The sequence below is a fragment of the Lactuca saligna genome, chromosome 8 (assembly GCF_052625555.1).
Source record: "Lactuca saligna cultivar CGN05327 chromosome 8, ASM5262555v1, whole genome shotgun sequence".
NCBI classification, from domain to species: Eukaryota; Viridiplantae; Streptophyta; class Magnoliopsida; order Asterales; family Asteraceae; genus Lactuca; species Lactuca saligna.
This window is the reverse complement of record NC_136424.1, coordinates 48,400,984-48,409,746: the sequence shown is the minus strand read 5'-3', so window position 1 is coordinate 48,409,746 and position 8,763 is coordinate 48,400,984.

Below are 8,763 nucleotides of genomic sequence, written 5' to 3'. Positions count from 1 at the left end.
GCTAGGTCACATGTGGCATGGGCCAGATAATCTCAGAGTGATGGATTTGGACCTATTACGCAGCTCTCATTTGAGTCTAACCGCTCTATGGTATGGTTTGTTATTCGAAGGAGTATCTGATCTTTGTTGCATGTGGCTATATTCATAATGTAGCTAGTTGAAATTACTAGGAATCTTTTAGTAGCTGAGGACTAGGTAGTTGGGAACCCAAGAGATCCTAGGAGGTACATCTGGGGAGTAGGTGATTTAGAGGATTCAGGATGATTCTATAGGAAAGTATGGATATGTGTGGAAAGTGGTATTGGGCCCGTACTACTAGAAGCACAGGATCCATACTTGAATCGGGGAAAGTCTTGGAGAATCCAAGAAGCCTGGGAAGGAGAATTCTTGGTTATAATTGGACCGTGGGGTAGCTACTTTGCAGAATGCGGATGAGTACACAAGGGGGAGGACCAGGGTTTGGTCCCGGCTCCGGTGGTGAGCCAATTAGCGCAAGGACTGCCAAGATTTCGAGTTCACCTGGTATCTCTTGTATCAAGCAACAAGGGTTGATTGTGCAATTTATTGTGCTTTGGGATTTGAACTATGTCTTTGGAATAGTTTATAGTCAGTTTAGATAAGAGGTTGCTCCAGCTACTATAGTTCAACTGTTGGCGTTTGAGCTGATGAGTGTGTCAGGGTGAGAGACCCTGGATGATATGGATCTCAGGTCCAAAGAAAGAAGATTGATTAGGAGCACCTCAATGAGAGAGGTTCAGGTCAGGGGAAGTAATTGGAGGGTCTCGGGCGGATACCCAAGAGTTTGGATCAGCTTTTGAGAGCCCAACATGTTAAGATCCAGTGCAATGCTTGCGGAAACTCCGCGATAAAGTTTGGTTCCAAGGGTTTGGATTGTTATTGGGATTGGAATGAGGTGTTACATCATGTTCTCAGGGTGGTCGAGGTATCGCAGGAGGAGGTGGTCAGGATTCCTTCAGATGTTTGCGAATATGCTATTTACGGCCATTTCTGGGGGATATCGGGTTTTTGTATTGCTTGGAAATTGTGATAAGTTGGATCTCAAATCGATTTTCTGCTATTGTTTGGGCTAACAAGGGTTGTCAGATTCCATTCAGCATGTCTAGGAATCTTGGAGAGATCATCAGATGGATGTATCTTGCGGAGCGGATTCCACGTGTAACGTGATTGCTCCGAGTTGTTGTCGGAATATATTCAGTGATCTGGGTTGCTATGGGTGTAGTAGGTTTGGCCATGGCTTTAGGGATTTCCCATACGGAGCAAGCCCGTTATATTCTCCTTTTATTTAGGTGGACGACAAGGAGGTCGACTGTCTGACGATTAGGGATGAGCAGTAAGTGCACCTACTCCAGTCATTTTCGGGGTTGGTTCAAGGGCTTGAACGAAGGAGTTATGACTAGTTTCAGTAGCCTTAGTATTTATATTTGGAAGAGCCATCAGGATTACCATGGGAAGAGAGAGTTGTCGCTAAGATGTTGTTAGACTATCCGTTCGTTGGACTCCGAGATCTGAGCGTGATATTGTTGTTTAATGCGTTTGAAGTCATTGATGTTGTTGGGATACAAGAAGTATTAGTTGGACTTCAGGAAGTGTGTTGTCTGGGCAGGGATATTTTGGTGTGCTAGCTGTGGTAAGCACCGACCGTTAGCAAGGTGAACATGGGAACGCAATGAGGATTGGGAATCCTTCAATTTTCATGTGCCGAGTAGACTTAGTTGAATCTAAGTTGGGGAGAACCATCCATGTATCTAGGACAGAAGCAAGGGTGAAAGTGTTGTAAGACTACAGGGGAGTGGTAGCATTCACTAATGATCAATTGGGGTGAAAGTGATATAAGACTACGAGAGATCCATAACATTCACTAATGGTCAGTAGTGAGTGTTGTAAGACTGCGAGGTTTCCGTAGCGTTTACAAATTCTTTTAGGTGATTTGGAATAGGGTAGGGTAGTTCATAGGGTTATGGGGGAGCCAGAACTTAGTTAGGATTAGGACCAAAGGTGATTGACCGATCAATTATCCTGGGGCGAGCCCGGATGGTTATGGGAATTTAGGATGGAACCGGTAAAGACTGATGAGCTAAGGCTTGGATATTGAGATACAGGATCATGTGGATGATTAATGTATGTCTTAGTAGGGCTACGGCTAGGTCGCCCTGAGTTTTGGATCTCATAAGAACCTGGTGGGTGGACTGGGTGCGAAACTGGTAGTCTCAAGGAATCGGCTAAGGGTATTTATCGGTCGAGTAAAGGATGAGAGGATGTCATGGTGCATGCATTATGCAAACGCTGATTCGAGGATCTCTGGTTAGGAGCGGAGTAACAATTCGGATTTGGATAGGAACCTGAATCAGAATTCGTGCACGATTTTGTTTCAGTGATATTTGATATGGGCCATCTATATGCCAAGGGCATCGAGGGCATAATTCCAGGGTGGTGAGCGGGTTGATTTGATGGTAGCTTAAGCCATTGTGATGTGTGCGGGGTGGTTGTATCTGTAATAAAGCCACGACATGTCGGAATCAGGAAATGGTAGGTCGAAGGAGATCGGGTAGGATGTAAGAATACAACTATTCTGGTTGTATTCACCTTTTTGCATCAGTTTTAGTGGCGACAGGTTATCAACGTATCTCGATCGGATGAATCAAATGGATTGAAGGAGTTAGGGCAGTTTTGGTTAGACGAGGTATTCTTCGGAGGTCCCAGGGGACTGTTGAGTGTGTTTTTGGCTCAACAATTAGGTAGGTGTATGGTGTTCCGGACAGTTTTTAGACAGGTTGGGACCAAGGAGGTTCCCAGTTGTTCTTCAGGAAAGTAGCTATATGGTAGCAAGAGGAGTAGCAGCCACTTCAGTGATGTAATGTTTTACAGTTATCTCTTCATAAGATAACCAGATCATGGAATGTTTTATATTGATAATTCAGACAACATGTGTTTTCAATTATCTACTTGTCTTGGCAAAGCTCCTACTGAACCTTTATTTCATCTGAGATTGGTGTGCAAAGGCAATCAAAATTTTACAGTTATCACTAGCTTGTTTCTTTCGAGAAAAATAAGAGAAGAAAAGAACTACTATGTGATGACCTCAAATTGATCAAGGTATAAATTCTTTATGAAGTTGATAAAACTTTTCTCTACAACTTTCAACTAGATTAGGTTTTGATATCATCATATTGGGGGACAGATCTATCAGACGCTGTTCGAGTTTTCACTACAACGTGTTACTCACATAAGTTACAAGTCTCTGATTCATTATGTTAGTGACATGAACTGATTTTGCATAGTATATATATATATATATATATATATATATATATATATATATATATATGTTTGTATATATCTTTTGCATTCAAATCCATGATATGAAGGGATGTCATTCTAAAATAGTCTTTAGCCTAGTATATAAGTTACACAAGGGTTGCATGTAAAAGTACGTCTCTTTGTGCATTATCTCTTTGTGATACTTGTTATTCAAAATCAGTTTTTGATTATTCTTGTTCTTAGTTCTTCATTGCATGATATATCTTGTTATTTTTATCCTTCATGTCTGAATTCTTACTTCTTTATATGGATGGTACGAATGTCCACAAGTTTCAAGGGTAGTACCCTTTATTATAATAATGTTTCTTTTTTCACCTTTAGTAGGATGTCGCATTGCCAGCTTAGTGGACTATAGGCTTTTTTATTCATGTCGAGCTACTTTGTGTATGGGTTGATCACCATACACTATTAATCCCCCCAAGCCTAATTTTTAACGGTGGGTGCTCACACCATTTTTAATGATTAGGCTTAAATGTGATTTTAAGTGGGCTTGGTACTGAAGCGTCCAATATGATTTACATAGTAAGAACCAAAATTTTAGAGAGTTTACTTTTAGTCAACTATTGACCAAAAGGGAAAAATGTTCATTAATGTAAATTTAGTGGGATTATGAAGTTGTGACTTCATCAAGATAAGTATAAGTCACTTATAAGGGTTAGATGAGTAATTTCAAGAGAAAGAATGAATGAGAATATGTATTTTGGACAAAAGGGTAAAATTGGTATTTTTAGGTTTTTTGGGCCAAGTTTGTGACTTAATAGATTAAAACATGTATTAAGTTAGTGCAAAATGACTTAAAAGAGTTATAGAGTATGTTCCCATCTTAATGTGGATATAAGGATCATAGAAAATGGGTTAGAAAAGAAGAAGTTATGTATGTTAGAAGCTGGAGGAAAAGTTGTCCCGAAAGCTTGAATTGAATCAACAATGTAGTTCATTGATGTTAAGCCACCACGACATGGTGGATACCTCACCACGGCATGTTCTGTAGTAACAAATATTTAGGCGAAGTCCTTCACACCATGGCATGGTGTATAGGTACCATGATGCGATGGGAGAAGTTGGTTGGTATGGAAGAATGGTCGCCATGATACGAAGAAGAAAAGAACATGGCGTCATTTAGCCCAGCACAACATGGTGAACCCACCACCAGAGCCACCACACTTCCCTCGCAACCATCAATAATCCTCAGTATAGTTGGAGGGGGTGGCCTCGCTGCTTTACTCGTCAATCTTTGGCAGTCGGCTTTTTTATGTCCTATATGGCTGCAGTGAAAAAAAATCGAACTCGATCTCTGAGGGTAGTCCCTGTTGATATGACTAGTCACTCACTCTTGAAACAACCCATACCTCCTGATCGACACACACCATCATGTAGTTTCCTACATTAGCCATAATGTCATCGACCTTGCTGTCCTCTACCTCGTAAATTAATAGTCTTGGTCTTCTTTGTTGAACACTTTGTTGTTTAAACCAAAACTGGATTCCGCTTCGTTCAAATCTCTAACTCAATCTCCTGCTCCTAGGCTCTGGCTATCATATCCTCTAAGGTCTTGCAACCTGAAAGACTCACAAACTCTTGAATATAATCCCTCAACATATCATGGTACCTCATCTTCTTCATCTTGTCATTCAAATCTTACTACGGAACCAACAAAGCCCTCTCCCTAAACTTGGCAATGATCTCAATCACAATCTCCATCATCTAGGGAAGGTCCTAAAACTCCCTCAACAACTACTGTACCTTAATAGAAGGTGAAAACTCCACCCTGAATCTCATCACAAAATTAGTCCAGGTCATGGCTGCTAGAACCTCAGCTCCAAAAAAGTGACCAACATTCTCCCACCATTTGTGGGCTCCATCCCTCATAAGGCAACATGAAAACCCCGCATTTGACTCCTCGAGACAGAAACCGTCTGCTGAGAAATGATCCACCACCTACTCGCAATACAGTCCCTCTTCCTGAAGAACTTTGGGGCTCCGTAAGCCATGAACTCCCGAAAAGAGAGAGTCAGTGCCCTGATCTGACCAACCGCAATCTCTGCACGAAAAGCCACAAGTCGATCATCCATTGACTCCATAATCTCCTCATTGATGGTACCAAACTGTTGGGTTTTGAGCATTCTAACACTCCTAAGTGTACATGCAACCCTAAATACCTTGGATCTATGTTTTCTCTATTATACATGGAAATAAGAAAATCCAAGGTATTATCCTAATCTAGCATAAAAAACAATGAGTGTAACAAGATAGAATACATACCTCTTTGATGTAGAAAGTCTTCATGAAGCTTGAGTGCCTAGCCCCAATAGTGTGGAAGCCTCAAATGGAATCACAATCATCAAAACACTTAGAATAACTTGAGAGAGTTCTACACTTCATGAAATCGGCTAGCCCTCTTCTTCACTTTCTAGTGTGTTCTAGTGGCCGATTTTTGTCAAGAATAAGATCTTTATATAGTGTTACAATTAGGGTAAATCCTTAATTGTCATGACTTTCCATTTCCTTGGATCCATGGGTTCAAATACACCATGGAGCATCCATGGACCATCCTATGGGTTTTAGCCCAACTTGATTATCCATGGAGCATTAGCCCACTATATAAGTATGGATGATTTACACAATCAACACATATATTTAATTAGTCTTCTTTTGATCACTTAATTAATCCTAGATTAATTCTTGATCAATACTAATTAAATAATCTTATTATTCTTATTATTAATATACTAGAACTTATAATATATTAATAACCATAAGTGTCTTATTTCTCTCATTATAGTCTATCTAAGTGCATGACGGTATGTAACCCAAATGGACCATGCCGGGTCGGGTCAAGTCTTACCAATTATAGTTATGGACTTCGACATTAATCCAACAGTCTCCCACTTGGATAAGTCTAAAACTATTATTGCGTATGACTTCAGGAACCAACTGGCAATCGTAGCTCTCAAAAGCTTCTGTCGAACTCTGACCTTGTAGATGAACTCTGACCTTGTCAATGACTTGTCCATTAGATAAGGGATCATATAATCCTCTGTTCTCATGATATCAGCCGGACAAATACATGGAACAACGTCGTACTTATTGTCCAACAGTTTGTTTCCCGATTTTCGATTTGTTTGACAAAGAACTTAATCGAACACATCAATTCAGTTCTGACCGGCCGGTACATAGGTCACAACAAAATCATCGACAGGCCCAGATATCGCTTCTATTTCTAGAAGGAACAGATAAACTTCGACTCATATGCTTGTTCTACTACTTGTTGAATTGTACACAAAGGCACGTTTTATAACATCAAGTTACTGATGCGTTTACGTGCAATCAATGCACAACCAACTCATAGGTAACAACTCATATCTCTAGGTTTGAAGATTTATATGATATTACCGTCTCACGATCACTCGAGATAAATTCCATGAAGTGATACAAGTGAGCGTGGGTTTATTCCAATACTCATAACTTATGAGCACTCATGAATGTTGTAGCAACCATTGCCATGACTAAACCCATTTAGCCATTTACAAACCCGATTCATGACAGTCTTGATTCATACCTACTTCCAACATATGAACGACTGTGGAGTGTTTAAATAACTTAGTCATTCGAAAAGAATAACCTAGCTATTTTGGAAGTCAAAACATGCAAAGTGAAACACAATAATAATCGAATCTAATATGGTCTCAGAACCCTTTTGAATATAAATAAAACCACCTTTTATTTATCACCATATTGATTACACATTATTCAATGTTTCAAGTAATCAACTTAAGACTTGAATAAAACAATAGTTATCCCATGCTCCTAGCATGTACACTTTGTTTTTCTAAACAATAGTTATGCCATACCCCAAGTATGCACACTATGTTTGTCTATGATCCTTACATTGTGATGTAGATCAATTGAACATGATTCCAATGATACTCATTTCACAATCCCAAATCCTTATTGTAAATGTGAGAATCCCCAATTCCTATCATTTACCAAAAAAAACTGTTAGAATTTAAACTTTTATGCAATGTTCCTCTTGTAATGATTATTCACAAAGTCACCAAAACCTTGTCACTAGTCATTACAGAGTATTCCAAAGAAGCTCAACTTCTATGGAACGGAAGTCTCATATTCAAAGTACATTGCTTTGAACATCCTTCTTGCATTAAGGTTTTCTAATCTTACATAGATTGAATAACTTCCATCTATGGAGACATTTCCATAGTCCCATCTGACTATCACTTCCGAACAAGAGTTACCTATTTTCAGAAAATGTCAATATGGTCCTACCAAAATTAACATTAGACTTCCAAATGTCCCTGAGCAACCAATCTTTGGCAAACCTCAGATTGTCCTGGACAATTGCTTAATCACTTTAGTCATATCCAGTTCTAGACTCTTCCCTTCTAAATGCCTTAAGCATTTGGAAAATTTAGAAAGGATGAATATTATAGCACGTGAAATCGATCCTATATCCGAAGCATATGGGACACAATTCATGATGTTTGACATAAAGACATGATACTAGACCAGTCTTTTGCTACAATATTTTTTATTTGCCATGTTTTCAAAATTTAACTATGAAGAGGGATGTCGTAGTCATAATTGAATTTTGAGAACACAATATATATAGAATTTTCTTAAGTCTAACCATTCAGACATAAAATTCTTATATATATTCTTGACTAAAGATGATTAAAATCTCAATCTATGCTTTAGAATTGAAATGAAGTATAATTTCCTCTCCCTTAATTATAGCAAAACGACTTTTTCAACCCCTGCAACTTCACGAATTGAAACTTTTGTTTTCTATAATTAACATTGCCAGCTTGCAATACTAATCATAATTATCATGCTCCCACTAACATGATGATTATTAGAATAACACTTATGCTCCCACTAGCTTTGACATATATTCAGAAATCGGTTGGACTTCTAAATTTAGATTCATACATCCTTTCTTAGATAGCTCACATGTGTGTCTAAACAATTTTCAGAACTATGAAAAGGGATGCCGTAATCATAGTCTCAATTGCTTAGGCATTTTCCATTTCTCACAAGTCCATGTTAGCGTGCCGGTTAACCACACGCGCTCCACTAACGACTTTTGAAAATGCAAATAACACAATTGCTATCTACGTAAAATCTACTTAGTGAAAGCGTTTCCTCACCATCATTTTCATGAATCGGAGAGAAACCTTATGACACTTAGATTTTATAGTGTATGAGTTCCTATCCATGCGAATTTGTCAAAACCATAATCACAAGATAAGGTTAGTGACAAATTCAGCCTTACATGGATTAAACTTATTCAATCTTACTTTCTTGTCACCTTGGTAGCACAAGGCCCACCAATGCTTCCAAGTTGAACTCTGATAACTCACATACAAATCCAACTTATTTGAAGTAGGTACAGAAATGAGAATTATG